Raw genomic sequence first — 14455 nt, 5'->3', positions numbered from 1 at the left:
TGGTAGTGTATATATGTCAGTGCCACTCTCTCACTTTGTCCCAGCTTCCCCTTCCCCTTCCCAGTGTCCTCAAGTCCATTCTCTACGTCTGCGTCTATACTCCTATACTGCCCCTTTTTTTTTTTTTTTTTAGATTCCATATATATGTGTTAGCATATGATATTTCTTTTCCTCTTTCTGACTTACTTCACTCTGTATGACAGACTCTAGGTCCATCCACCTCACTAAAAATAACTCAATTTCGTTTCTTTTTATGGCTGAGTAATATTCCATGGTATATATGTGCCACATCTTCTTTATCTATTCATCTGTCGATGGACTCTTAGGTTGCTTCCATGTCCTGGCTATTGTAAATAGAGCTGCAATGAACGTTGTGGTACATGACACTTTTTGAATTATGGTTTTCTCAGGGTATATGCCCAGTGGTGGGATTGCTGAGTCATATGGTAGTTCTATTTTTTGTTTTTCAGGAACCCCCATACTGTTCTCCATAGTGGCTGTATCAATTTACATTCCCACCAACAGTGCAAGAGGGTTCCCTTTTCTCCACACCCTCTCCAGCATTTATTGTTTGTAGATTTTTTGATGATGGCCATTCTGACTGCTGTGAGGTGATACCTCATTGTAGTTTTGATTTGCATTTCTCTAATGATTAGTGGTGTTGAGCATCCTTTCATGTGTTTGTTGGCAGTCTGTATATCTTCTTTGGAGAAATGTCTATGTAGGTCTTCTGCCCATTTTTGGATTGGGTTGTTTGTTTTTCTGATATTGAGCTGCATGAGCTGCTTGTATATTTTGGAGATTAATCCTTTGTTCGTTGCTTCGTTTGCAAATATTTTCTCCCATTCTGAAGGTTGTCTTTTTCTCTTGTTTCTGGTTTCCTTTGCTGTGCAAAAGCTGTTAAGTTTCATTAGGTCCCATTTGTTTATTTTTGTTTTTATTTCCATTTCTCTAGGAGGTGGGTCAAAAAGGATCTTGCTGTGATTTATGTCATAGAGTATTCTGCCTGTGTTTTCCTCTAAGAGTATTATAATGTCTGGCCTTACATTTAGGTCTTTAGTCCATTTTTTTAAAATTAATTTATTTTATTTATTTATTTTGGCTGTGTTGGGCTTTTTGTTGCTATGCGCGGGCTTTCTCTAATTGGGGCGAGCGGGGGCTACTCTTAGTTGTGGTGCATGGGCTTCTCATTGTGGTGGCTTCTTTTGTTGCGGAGCATGGGCTGTAGGTGTGGGGGCTACAGTAGTTGTGGCTCGCGGGCTCTAGAGCACAGGCTCAGTAGTTGTGGCGCATGGGCTTAGTTGCTCCGAGGCATGTGGGATCTTTCTGGACCAGGGCTCGAACCCATGTCCCCTGCATTGGCAGGCAGATTCTTAACCACTCCATCACCAGGGAAGCCCTCTTTAATCCATTATGAGTTTATTTTTGTGTATGGTGTTAGGGAGTGTTCTAATTTCATTCTTTTACATGTAGCTGTCCAGTTTTCCCAGCACCACTTATTGAAGAGGCTGTCTTTTCTCCATTATATAGTCTTGCCTCCTTTATCAAAGATAAGGTGACCATATGTGCATTGGTTTTTCTCTGGGCTTTCTATCCTGTTCCATTGATCTATATTTCTGTCTTTGTGCCAGTACCATACTGTCTTGATTACTGTAGCTGTGTAGTATAGTCTGAAGTCAGGGAGCCTGATTCCTCTGGCTCCGTTTTTCGTTCTCAAGATTGCTTTGGCTATTCGGGGTCTTTTGTGTTTCCATACAGATTGTGAAATTTTTTGTTCTAGTTCTTTGAAAAATGCCATAGCAAGTTTGATAGGGATTGCATTGAATCTGTAGATTGCTTTGGGTAGTAGAGTCATTTTCACAATGTTGAGTCTTTCAATCCAAGAACATGGTATATCTCTCCATCTGTTTGTATCATCTTTAATTTCTTTCATCAGTGTTTTATAGTTTTCTACATATAGGTCTTTTGTCTCCTTAGGTAGGTTTATTCCTAGGTATTTTATTCTTTTTGTTGCAGTGGTAAATGGGAGCGTTTCCTTAATTTCTCTTTCAGATTTTTCATCATTACTGTATAGGAATGCAAGAGATTTCTGTGCATTAATTTTGTATCCTGCTACTTTACCCAATTAGCTGTAGTAGTTGTCTGGTAGCATATTTAGGATTCTCTGTTTAATATCATGTCATCTGCAAACAGTGACAGTTTTACTTCTTCTTTTCCAAAATGGATTCCTTTTGTTTCCTTTTCTTCTCTGATTGCTGTGGCTAAAACTTCCAAACCTATGTTGAATTATAGTGGTGATAGTGGACAACCTTGTCTTGTTCCTGATCTTAGAGGAAATGGTTTCAGTTTTTCACCATTGAGAACGATGTTGGCTGTGGGTTTGTCATATATGACCTTTATTATTTTGATGTAAGTTCCCTCTATGCCTACTTTTTGGAGAGTTTTTACCATAAATGGGTGTTGAATTTTGTCGAAGGCTTTTTCTGCATCTATTGAGTTGATCATATGGTTTTTCCCCTTCAGTTTGTTAATATGGTGTATCACATTGATTGATTTGCATATATTGAAGAATCCTTGCATGCCTGGGTTAAACCCCACTTGATCATGGTGTATGATCCTTTTAATGTGCTGTTGGATTCTGTTTGCTAGTATTTTGTTGAGGATTTTTGCATCTATGTTCATCAGTGATATTGGCCTATAGTTTTCTTTCTTTGTGACATCTTTGTCTGGTTTTGGTATCAGGGTGATGGTGGCCTCATAGAATGAGTTTGGGAGTGTTCCTCCCTCTGCTTTATTTTGGAAGAGTTTGAGAAGGGTAGGTCTTATCTCTTCTCTAAATGTTTGATAGCATTCGCCTGTGAAGCCATCTGGTCCTGGGCTTTTGTTTGTTGGAAGATTTTTAATCACAGTTTCAATTTCAGTGCTTGTGATTGGTCTGTTTATATTTTCTATTTCTTCCTGGTTCAGTCTCGGAAGTTTGTGCTTTTCTAAGAATTTGTCCATCTCTTCCAGGTTGTCCATTTTATTGGCATATAGTCACTTGTAGTAATCTCTCATGATCCTTTGTATTTCTGCAGTATCAGTTGTTACTTCTCGTTTTTCATTTCTAATTCTGTTGATTTGAGTCTTCTCCCTTTTTTTCTTGATGAGTCTGGCTAATGGTTTAGCAATTTTGTTTATCTTCTCAGAGAACCAGCTTTTAGTTTTATTGATCTTTGCTATCGTTTCCTTCATTTCTTTTTCATTTATCTCTAATCTGATCTTTATGATTTCTTTCCTTCTGCTAACTTTGGGGTGTTTTTTTTCTTCTTTCTCTAATTGCTTTAGGTGTAAGGTTAGGTTGTTTATTTGAGATTTTTCTTGTTTCTTGAGGGGGGATTCTATTGCTATAAACTTCCCTCTTTGAACTGCTTTTGCTGCATCCCATAGGTTTTGGGTCGTCTTTTCTTCATTGTCATTTTTTTCTAGGTATTTCTTGATTTCCTCTTTGATTTCTTCAGTGATCTCTTGGTTAGTTAGTAGTGTATTGCTTAGCATCCATGTCTGTGTATTTTTTACAGTTATTTTCCTGTAATTGATATCTCATCTCATAGCATTGTGGTCGGAAAAGATACATGATATGATTTCAATTTTCTTAAATTTACCAAGGCTTGATTTGTGACCCAAGATATGATCTATCCTGGAGAATGTTCCATGAGCACTTGAGAAGAAAGTGTATTCTGTTGTTTTTGGATGGAATGTCCTATAAATATCAATTAAGCCCATCTTGTTTAATGTGTCATTTAAAGCTTGTGTTTCCTTATTTATTTTCATTTTGGTTGATCTGTCCATTGGTGAAAGTGGGGTGTTGAAGTCCCCTACTATTATTGTGTTACTGTCTATTTCCCCTTTTATGGCTGTTAGCATTTGCCTTATGTATTGAGGTGCTCCTATGCTGGGTGCATAAATATTTACAGTTGTTATATCTTCTTGGATTGATCCCTTGATCATTATGTAGTGTCCTTCTTTGTCTCTTTTAATAGTCTTTATTTTAAAGTCTATTTTGTCTGATATGAGAATTGCTACTCCAGCTTTCTTTTGATCTCCATTTGCATGGAATATCTTTTTCCATCCCCTCACTTTCAGTCTGTATGTGTCCCTAGGTCTGAAATGGGTCTCTCGTAGGCAGTATATATATGGGTCTTGTTTTTGTATCCATTCAGCCAGTCTGTGTCTTTTGATTGGAGCATTTAATCCATTTATATTTAAGGTAATTATCGATATGTATGTTCCTATTACCATTTTCTTAATTGTTTTGCGTTTGTTATTGTAGGTCTTTTCCTTCTCTTGTGTTTCCTGCCTAGAGAAGTTCCTCTAGCATTTGTTGTAAAGCTGGTTTGCTGGTGCTGAATTATCTTAGCATTTTTTTTGTTTGTTTTTGCAGTACGTGGGCCTCTCACCACTGTGGCCTCTCCTGTTGCGGAGCACAGGCTCCGGACGCGCAGGCTCAGCGGCCATGGCTCACGGGCCTAGCCACTCCGTGGCATGTGGGATCCTCCCGGACCGGGGCACGAACCCGTGTCCCCTGCATTGGCAGGCGGACTCCCAACCACTGCGCCACCAGGGAAGCCCTCTTTTAGCTTTTGCTTGTCTCTAAAGTTTTTAATTTCTCCGTCAAATCCGAATGAGATCTTTGCTGGGTAGAGTTATCTTGGTTGTAGGTTTTTCCCTTTCATCACTTTAAATATGTCCTGCCACTCCCTGCTGGCTTGCAGAGTTTCTGCTCAGACATCAGCTGTTAACCTTATGGGAATTCCCTTGTATATTATTTGTTGTTTTTCCTTTGCTGCTTTTAATACTTTTTCTTTGTATTTAGTTTTTGATAGTTTGCTTAATATGTGTCTTGGCATGTTTCTCCTTGGATTTATCCTGTATGGGACTCTCTGCGCTTCCTGGACTTGATTGACTTTTTCCTTTCCCATATTAGGGAAGTTTTCAACTATAATCTCTTCAAATATTTTCTCAGTCCCTTTCTTTTTCTCTTCTTCTTCTGGGACCCCTATAATTTGAATGTTGGTGCATTTAATGTTGTCCCAGAGGTCTCTGAGCTTGTCCTCAATTCTCTTCATTCTTTTTTCTTTATTCTGCTCTTCGGTAGTTATTTCCACTATTCTATCTTCCAAGTCACTTATCCGTTCTTCTGCCCCAGTTATTCTGCTATTGATTCCTTCTAGAGAATTTTTAATTTCATTTATTGTGTTGTTCATCATTGTTTGTTTGCTCTTTAGTTCTTCTAGGTCCTTGTTAAACATTTTTTGTATTTTCTCCATTCTATTTCCAAGATTTTGGATCATCTTTACTATCATTACTCTGAATTCTTTTTCAGGTAGACTGCCTATTTCCTCTTCATTTCTTTGGTATGGTTGGTTTTTACCTTGCTTCTTCATCTGCCGCATATTTCTCTGTCTTCTCATTTTGCTTAACTTACTGTGTTTGGGGTCTCCTTTTCACAGCCTGCAGGTTCGTGGTTTCCGCTGTTTTTGGTGTCTGCCGCCAGTGGGTAAGGTTGTTTTAGTGGGTTGTGTAAGCTTCCTGGTGGAGGGGACTGGTATGTGTGTTCTGGTGGATGAGGATGGTTCTTCTATTTCTGGTGGGCAGGACTGCGTCTGGTGGTGTGTTTTGGGTTGTCTGTGAACTTATTATGATTTTAGGCAGCTCCTATGCTAATGGGTGGGGTTGTGTTCCTGTCTTGCTAGTTGTTTGGCATGGGGTGTGCAGCACTGGATCTTGCTCGTCGTTGAGTGAAGCTGGTTCTTAGTATTGAGACGGAGATCACTGGGAGAGCTCTTACCAATTGATATTAAGTAGGGCTGGGAGGTCTCTGGTGGTCCAGTGGTTAGGACTCGGCGCTTTCACTGCCAGGGCCCAGGTTCAGTCCCTGGTCGGGGAACTAAGATCCTGCAAGCCTTGTGGTGCAGGCAAAAAAAAAAAAAAAGACAGATGTTTGGTAAGATGCATATATATATATATATATATATATATATATATATATATATATATATATGTATGTATGTATCTGTATTATATCTATCTATAAATGTATGTATTTCTACACAAAGCAATTTTCTGCCTAGTGAAAGCAAGAGGCAAGGGTGGCAAAGAGTTTCAGAATTCTTTGGCAAGGTTTTTCACACTGCATGTAGAGACCTGCTTCCTAAAATCATTTCCCAATGACCTGGGATTACCACTGGGAATGTATCATTACTCTCTTGTGCTGGGACAAAAAGGTGACTGAGACGTACTGGCTAAAACATTTGAATATTTCTCTGGTAGCTCGGATTTCAATACTTGTACAATATTTTTAATATCCTAATTTTATTATTAGTTATCCTAAAGACAAACTTATTTATTTGTGTGAATAAATTAGCAAGTTGATATTGCCTGATACTGACAGGGAATGACTAATCTACCTGACGTGTATGTATAAATCAAATCAGCGTTGCGGCAGGTTGCTTTAAAAAATGTATGTGGTTTTCCTTAGGTATTTATTTACCAAATTCTGGACCTAAGAAAAAGTGTTGACAAGATGTGAGACAGATTGACTTGATGGTTTTACGGAAATTTATAAACCTCTTTGTGGTTTGACCCAGTTAATTCGGCCAGTACTCTTTAAGTATATTTGAACTGTTTCCTAGAGAGTTATCTTCCTATTTAGAAATAGCATTGTGTGGTAGGATTTTGGTTACATGATTTTGACTATACAAAAGTTCATATCCCATTGCAGGAAACATGACTATGTACTATTAAAAACCTGATATTTTAGTCTGTAACACCGATCTCTGTCATAAGTGTGTGAAGAGAGTCTGCTGTATTTGTTTTAGCTACAAATCCTTGTGGCGGTCCTAAAAGTAAGATTTCCATTTACCCCCTGTTTAGAGTGCTTAAGATGAATATTTTGCTGACTACCAAGTCACTGCTGTTGGTGAGCAAAGTAACAGGGCTTCCGGTGTTAGCTCTAGTACCTTTTTTTCCTCTTAGATTTAAAAGGACCTCTTGATAACATGCATTATTTGAACTCTTTTCATTTTTGTGTATGGCTTTTCTGTACTGCTACATCATGTACTTTGATAGTCATTTGGCCTCAGTACCTGTCAAATTGTATGTTATATAACTATTAGCTATTGATTTTTAAAAATTGACATCACAAAAGGTAAGTAAATGAGTGTTCGCTTCTGTAGAAGACCAAATAAACTCAGTGGACAGATCATAAAGCTTTAGTGCTGATTCTCTTCAACATCTGTTTTAGAGTGTTAGACCGTTCCAATCATTTCTCTTTTGGTTTCCTAGAATGTTTTTAAACATATTAAATTAGTAGTGTGTTAAGACATGTCGTAATTCCTAGGAACTGTTGCTGCGTTTCTCTCAGTGTACGTTTATTCATTTATCGACATTCATTAAGCACTCATTTTGTGCAGGATACTTGCCAGGTGTTGGATATACAGCAGTGAGCAAAGTAGACACGGTTCTCTTCCCTCACGGAACTGACAAACTAGTGTTTAATCCAGGTCCGGTAGAAATTTTTTACATTTATGTCTTAAGTCTTTAGATATAAATATCTAGCCTAGTTCTTTTTTTTCACAGTATAATGCGTCAGGTAAAACCAAATTCTGTACTTTCTCTGCATGACTCCTCCTTGGCTACAATGTTTACTCAGGAGGAATCAGATTAAAATGAACATCAAGGCCGTTACTGTATGAGGAAAGAAGTACGTTTAAGAACGATCTACAGAGAAACAAGGGGACGACGGGAATTTTGTGAGTTGAATGTAGGGATGTATAGGACAAGGTTCCCGCCTCTGAAACAACAGTTTCCCAATAAGTTCTAAAAGTTTGGCCTGTTTTGGAGAGGAGTGTTAATAAGGAAAAGTAGGGGTGGCACTGGGAGCAGGGGGTCTTTTTGAGTGGCAGAAACCTGTCAGTACTACGAAGAGTGAAAACACTCCTTTTGGGAAATTTGTTGGTTGTCATTCAGGATGAAAAGCTAAGGGATATCTACATTTAATGCTCCATTAAGGGACATGTGATTCAGCCTATTTTGTAACCAAATGTTGGTGATGAGCTGTTATAACATAATCTACTGATTTAAGACAGTGAAAACTTAAGTCTTTAGATTGTTTCTCAACATTGCTCTTCAAACCAACGTGGTTTATAATGTTATATTTGTTTGGAGTAAAACGAGAAACAGCCAACCAAAAGACATGTAGTGATTACTTCCCAAAGCTAAATTTATTCTGAAATGACTTTTTGGCCTACGTTTTGTTCTGATCCAGTGAAACTATGATCGTAGATGGTAGTTCTTCTTTTCCTTTCTTTCTTTTTTTTTTTTTAACTTGGTAAATGCTCTGCACTCTTACATGGGACATACTGGTGTTTGTTTTATTTTTAGATATTCCTGGTTATTGAAATTGAAAAGTCTGGGAACCATTGCTGTAGATTAAATTTAGTAAACTATCAGTGTACAATTATCCAAATTGGATATGGCTTCTTTGCTGTGTCTCATGCTAGATGTTTTTCCATCTGTAAGATTTATGCCCACGTGTTTAGGATGCATCAGTATTGAGTAGGATTCTCTCTCTGACCACAGCCTTAAAAGTTGACTTTTTATCCTTCCCCAACAGAAATGGAAAGGCCTCACTTTGTTTGACGTGTACCTTCATTGTTCCGTATACGGAGGTCAGGAGGCAAACACCTAAAAAGTCTCTCTCTCTATAAAAGCTGCTTTTTAGATGTTTTATTAGTCCTACTGTTGGCTATTTTAATTAGTAGTATGTTTTATTTGTACCCTGAGGCTGTTCAAGCAAAGAATGTAATTCAAATAAACAAAATAATATCTGATGTTTTGGAACACCCACACCTGCCATCTGGGCCTTTCCTCTTAAGTCCTTACTCAGGTTGGCAGGGAAGCTGGGAAGAGAAAAAGAAGACGATTATGTGGAGTTATGAAGCGTTTTAAATGTAAGTTCTTGGAAAGCTTGATGACGAAGTAGTTTTCAAATTGCCATCGCTGTTTGCTTCGTAACCAATGGTTCTTTGCTAAGGTAAACCCTGAGTTTTCGTGAGAAGGCCTGTCTTTTCCATTATGTACATGTTTTCTAGCAGTGGTTCAAGAATTCTGTGAAAATCTCACAGATAATTTGACTGTAAGATGGTGGGTGACCCTTTCACACAGCAGGAAGGTTTGCTAGGGAAATTTCTCCAGTTTCTTCACCTGAAAACAAAGTAAAGGGGCCGCCTCTCCAAGTTCTTACAATGAAATCGTAAACTAGTCTCCTGCTTCTTTTTCAACTTGGCTTTTTTTTTTTAATAAGAGTGAACACGAACAGTCTGTTTTTTTGCTTACAACCTGGAGTGCTGAACTGTATACTTTTGCCTTAATTTTTAGAGCTGAAATTTTGTTGATTTTGGATACCTTTGCTGTTTTTACTCCCCCTTTCCTCTTTCATTAGTTCAGTCATTTTGGGAGTCTGCCAAAGATGAGGCAAAACTAATGTGAGAGGTGCATACAAGCTTTTAAGTGATTTTTCATTTAAACACAGCACTTGTAAAATGTGTGTCATAGAATCCTGAAGCTGGGGAAAAAATTGTGGGTTTTTTTTTCTCCCCACTTGCAGACAGAACCTAAACCACATTAAATTAGTAAATGTTCTAACTGACTAACATTCTCTAGGAGAAAGAAATACATCACTGTAGACCACCAGCTATTAATTTAAAAAAATATATTTAAGATATACTTATTAAATATTTAAAAATACGTTATTTAAAAAATTCAGACTCCTGTCACTTTTGGAAACTTTTTTATACCTCAAAAAAGTTTTAAATGCTATTGTTTATATGCAGTTCAAGAGTTAAAGATTCAGGGATTAAGAAATGAGATCAAGGTCTGGTCTCTGTTATCTTATTCTACTTCTATGTTATCTCCCCTCCGCCCAGCTACCTTGAATATATGTACTCAATACATTTTTGTGGTATAAATGAACAAGAAACTGCTTTTTGTGTTTTTAGACTACAGCTTCCAACTCCACTCATAATTTGTCTTAGAAAAAGGGTTGAATGAAGAGATTTTAGAAAATTAAGCTCAGGATCCTATCCACAGCACTCTTATACTTTTAAGCCCTAAATTAATCATCTTCATTATGTAAAGAATAAAGTTTTAACTCTCTTCTGAATCTCACCAACAAAACAAAAACTCCTCAAGTTGTGCATAGGAGCCAATAAGTCCTTAAAATTCCAGCTTACAAGGTACATGGATGTATCAACATACAACATGTATTCTACAAATGTCAGCTATGACATGAATAGTGTGATATGAAGTATTTAAGAAATGTATCAGAACTTAAATATTCAAATGAGAATTGTGTCTTTAAAGAAGTCCGTCTCTTCAGGAAGCTGTATATTTAATCTCACGTTGCTGTTATTGTACTGAGTAATTTGAGGTTCTTTTGGAATTATCTTTACTTCTTACGGCACTTTAAAAAAACTTTTGGTGTTCTTGAGTTTTTTGGAAATAACCATTAATGAATTCATTGGGTGATGCTGATAGAGTTAAGACTATGTGGGGTTAAAAATCAGGTGTAATTATAACCTAATGAGATTATTTTTATACCTTGTTTATACATGGACACTGAAAATGATTAACAAAGGATTTTCAGAAAAGTTTTGCAAAGAGGAGCATCGTTAGAATAAGTTTATCTGTCTTCCCGTTTGGGTCTATCTGCTGCTACGGCATTCCAGTGGTATCTGTGTGTATTGTATATGTGTGTGTGTGTCTCCTGTATCAGTGTGTCCTTGAATCCTTTCTTTAGACCATCCTGTTTACTGTTGCCCAATATAATGTCACGAAGCAGCTGCTCTTGCTTGATACACGTGCAGCCCAGCAGAGTTGTGCCAACAAGCTTTGCTTCATTTCTGGTGGACAGGCTGGACCCAATGCTAAAACTGCGTCTCAGGCTCTCCAGTTGGACTAAAACTTCATGCTATATTGTGCTGTGTTTAGAAAGATATCCCAGTCTTAATTGATCTCTTTTTCTGTTTTCACTTCATCTAGGCATTGTATCTTGATCATTTCTTTGATTTTATCTGTCTATCAAAGCTTCCGGAAATGCAAGTTTTCTTTCTACAGACCAATGTGCATTTTTACTTATTTTCAGGTTTCTCAATCTGTTTGTGGGGATTGCGTACTAACTGCACAGGAATCTGTGACTGACTTGTGTGCCAACTTATGAACGTGTTTGAAGAGTCCCATTCTCAGTGCTTGGTGCACAGACACAGTGCTGTGACAGCTTTGATGAAGCCGTGTCTGACCTAATTCCCATCACCAGCTTGAACAAAGCAGGCCTCCTGAGAAATCTAGACCCCTTCAGTTAATTTATGCAGCCAAGTTTAAAGATGGAAGAGGTACTTGGAAACTAGTATCGCTATGTTCCAGGTCTCTAGGAAACTCATAATTCAGCAGGTCATATAATATAAAAATCATCCTGAAGGAGGTCCAGTGCTCAACCAGCATTATTCAAGTTTGTTTGCAGCAAAGATATTTTTTCTTAGATTTCTAAATTTTTCTTATTTTGCTTTTTCCTCAGTGTTTGTATACATTAGAATATATTTCATGGAAACGAGTTGCTCCTTCAGTTCTTATTTCCTTGTTATGAAAATGCAATCTAAACCAAACCCCATGAGGGTGTCTTTCATCATGGCCTGGGAAAATTTGTTCCATTTGTTAAGGTCTGAGCAAGGCATTGGCCTTATTAACAACTCTATTAATTTTATTACCTAACACATCATCTAGAGCTCTTCTTTAAATGTCGTCACTTTCCTCCTCCTCATTCTCCAACAAAGGCGGTTAGCCAGGTGTCTGTCTGGATCTTTATAATATCACCCTGTTCAGGGTTAGCTGGTTCCTTGCAAACTTAAGATTTTGCATTTGGCATGTGTTTTGCGGTTCCCGTCGCTCTCTTATTTTTTCCCGTGAAGCCAGTTCCGATGACAAACCTGAACATCTACTGAGAGTTGGATCTGTGGCAAGTGTTGATTCTGTGATGCTTGCAGAGTAATCCCCTTGAAACTTGCTGTATTCTGTGTTTTTAATAATCTCTCCCGAGTCACTTTTTAGAATTTCACTGTCTGTATGCAGCTGTGCTTTTAAATATTTGTAACGCTCCTGTACAGCTCACTGTGGATGCCAGAATTATCTTATCTCTGCAATTCTTGGTTTCCTGTGCTCTAGAAGCAGGAAGAAATAGCCTCTTTGAAGGACAGTGGAACAGGAACACTTGACTTTTTTTTTTTTAAACACACAAATATTGTGAATAGAACCCAACTGGCTCTCACTCAGACCCCTTCCCTTTTGGAGTGTAATTAAGACCACATTGACTCCTATTGCAGCTGGCAGCCCCTCACTGTTGCCTTTTTCTGCTTGTGACCTTTGATCTCCGTGACCTTTCCTGGGGTTAGTCCTAGGCCCTTTTCATTGTGTTGGAGCTGAAGTGGCTCATGTGGAGTTGATTATTTCTTTGCTCGTTTGGCCTTTTTTGGTGCCATAACTCCAAGTCACTTCCATTTTCTTCCTTGACTTTTGATGGTCCACAGTGAAAGGAAATGCTTCTGCAAGCAGCAGGATCAGACTTGATTGAGACTCAGGAGAAGTGGGGGAAGGTTGTGAAGTCTGTAGGTGTCAACGTTTTAAAAAATGTTCAGCCTCCTGACTGCGTGATCCTTCCGAGCTCATGAAGCGGGGACCGCCGAGAGTGCTGCATTTCTCACGGCAAGGAGGATTGAGTTCTGGTGAGAAGGGAGTTCTGCCAGTTGTTGACCTGGCCTGGGTGTTGGACATTCTGCAGCTCTACTTTCACAAGATATATACGTTCCTCGTCCTGCGTCCCAGCTATGAGGCAGGTCGGAGGACGCATCCTTGTCGTTGCACATGACTGCTTGAAGGGATTCTCTAGTCTCTAAAAGCACCGAGAATAGCCCCCAGAGATGAACATGCTGACTCTTAGAGGGTGTGTTTGTTGCCACCGAACTTAGGAAAGCACTTTCTTCCCTTCTCCTTTCCTCCGCCTCCACCTGCCCCTACCCACGCCTCCAGTCAGACCACTGAAGGATGCCTGCCAGCTGTTACTCTCATTTCTCGGGACCCCATGTGGGCAGCATGAAGACTGTCACTGATCAAAGGCTTTAGTGAAGGAATGCGTCTGGTTACCCTACACTGTGGTACCTTTGAAAGGTATATGGGTGTGAAATTCAGCGACATTTGGAAACTCATTTTTAGGAAGTCTGAGTGTCTGATTCCATCCCTGGAATATCATTTTCTGTCTTTTCCTTTTTGGTTACAAAAATCTTTTTTATTAGTGGTATTGATAATATGAGTTATTCTGAGTGAGGAATGGCTACCCTTTGAAAGGCGATTGTATTGTATTTTATTTTTAGGCTTCAGCTCGAGGCCCCTCCCCCGCAGGGATAACAGTTCCTCTGTGTGCAGACGCCTCCCTCGTCTCTCCTAAGCACTCAGGCTTCTTTCCGCTTGCCTGCCAGGTCTTTCTTAGAGTTTCTCTTCTCTCCAACTCAGCTCATTAGCTCCACACCTTAAGATGCATCCTCTCCATTCTCCAAACAGCAACAACAAACCACGGAGAGCCCTGCTGCTTCTGTGCGTTTCCTGTCTTAGTGAAGGCACGGCATCCACGAACTCGCTCGTCCAAATGAGAGATCCGGACAGCAGGTTTCATGCCTTTCTTTATGGCCGAAGCAGTAGGGAAACAGAAGTGGACAGACGATGGATTCCAAAGATGTCTAAGAGATGTATTCCTTCCCAATGCACATCATTCACTATCCAGGTCCTATTCAATTCTACCTCCTAAATATGGCTACACAAAAATTCACCAATTTTGATAAGTCTTTTTTTAAATGCACGCTGATGTGACAGCTGTCACGTACAATCTAACAAAATTGTTTCGAATGAAGTTAAAGACAACTAAGTGTTACTAGAGCCATCTTATGGAAAAAACTGGATGAACCTTTTGGCCAACCCAATAGCTTTTAAATATGTCCATGTCTTAACACTTTTTAACTCTTTTACACTTATCCCCTGATATTTCTCTAGTACAGGTCCCCGTTCTCTTTCACAGCAGCCTCCTAACCCTCTTCAGTCATCCGCCACATTGCAGTGTAAATGATTTTTCAAAGGCACAAGTCTGATCTTGTCCCTGGCCTGCTTCAAAGCTGTTCATACTCCTCTCTCAGGAAAAAAGCCAAGCACCCTAACCTGATTTATTTTGTTCTTTATGCTCTAGCTTCTACTCACCTATGTGCCTTACCTGTCACCTGTCAGTCCCGTCCTTACTCCCCTCTCCAGCCCATTCTTCCTTGCTCTCTGCCTCTGGTTCTGCACACAGACTCTTCCTTCTGCTTGGAAGACGTCCCTC

General features: G+C 39.0%; 1 protein-coding gene across 6 annotated transcripts in view; it reads left to right on the top strand.

Annotated features, from left to right (window-relative positions):
• CDON (cell adhesion associated, oncogene regulated) overlaps window positions 1–14455 on the top strand; it is a 100653-nt gene that overhangs the window by 17186 nt on the left and 69012 nt on the right. For 2 of the 6 annotated variants that reach the window (XM_067751505.1, XM_067751503.1), the window contains exon 2: window positions 7621–7793. The exons of the other annotated variants lie outside the window; for them this stretch is intronic. The gene's annotated coding sequence lies outside the window, so the exon portion shown is untranslated. The remainder of the gene's footprint in view (window positions 1–7620; window positions 7794–14455) is intronic. 6 annotated transcript variants of the gene reach the window in all.

The sequence above is a fragment of the Pseudorca crassidens genome, chromosome 9 (genome assembly GCF_039906515.1).
Source record: "Pseudorca crassidens isolate mPseCra1 chromosome 9, mPseCra1.hap1, whole genome shotgun sequence".
NCBI lineage: Eukaryota > Metazoa > Chordata > Mammalia > Artiodactyla > Delphinidae > Pseudorca > Pseudorca crassidens.
This window is presented reverse-complemented; position numbering and strand designations above follow the sequence as displayed.